Source organism: Nannospalax galili, unplaced genomic scaffold, assembly GCF_000622305.1.
Source record: "Nannospalax galili isolate Female #2095 unplaced genomic scaffold, S.galili_v1.0 scaffold870, whole genome shotgun sequence".
In the NCBI taxonomy this organism is placed as follows: Eukaryota; Metazoa; Chordata; class Mammalia; order Rodentia; family Spalacidae; genus Nannospalax; species Nannospalax galili.
The window spans coordinates 2,605,553-2,606,620 of NW_008329130.1; positions in this window are offsets into that span (position 1 = coordinate 2,605,553).

A 1,068-nucleotide genomic window follows, 5' to 3' on the forward strand; every position below is an offset into this window, starting at 1 on the left:
TTTTTTAAAAAAGGTGGAAGATCATCCCACATCCACCATCCCCTCCAAGGCTCAGGGACTTTTGCAGAAGAGGTTGGTGGAAAGAGTATAAGAGCTGGAGGAAGTGGTGGAGTGTTACCTGGGAATATCCTCCAACCACTATGCTGGCAAGCTATAGTCACACCTCCTTCCCACGATCACCAAGGAGTCAAGGGGGGAGTCAGTTACCACTCCCACCCAATCAGTTGACCTTACCTGCACATGGGGGGAGGGGCAAAGGATATATAAGCCAAGAACACCAAGAGGCACCTGTCTCACAATTTTGTGCAGCTGTCAAGAGGTCACAGGATCTATATCAGCCATATATGTGAGGTGCCCACTCTTCTGTAAATAAGCCACTACCCTGTGCTCTGTTAAAAATACATAAATTAGCCGGGCGTGGTGGCGCATGCCTTTAATCCCAGCACTCAGGAGGCAGAGGCAGGCACTTCACTGTGAGTTTGAGGCCAGCCTGGTCTCCATAGCAGATCCAGGCCAGCTAGGGCTACAGGGAGACCGTATCTCAAAAAGACCAAAAAAATTAATTAGTTAGTTATTCCAATCTAAATATTTGTTTATCCTCACTTCATTTAAACTACATCTGTTATCTACCACATCTAGTTCATACACAAAATACTGCACAGAATTAATAACAAGAGTGAAATACCAATAAAATCAACCTCCTTTAAACACTGTGGAGGCGTTGCAGAAACTCCTAGGGACGTGCTGCTCCTCTCACATGAACTGGACCTAGAGGACCAGAAAGCATCCAGGTGGAGTGCAGGCTCCAGGGAACTGCCAGGAAAGGACTCACAACCTGCCCTCCTGCACAAGCCAGGACCCAAGAGCACAGAGATCACAGAGAGATCACCTGCCTCTCTCCACACACACATACATAGACTCGCATGCACACACATACACACACAAAACACACAATTAAATTAACTGGGGGCTGCTGGGAATTGTCAGGGTCCACAGGGTAGACCTCAGCACTGGATTGAAGTACATAGGCACGGAGGGGCTGCGTAGGAAGAAAGTGAACGGCAGAGA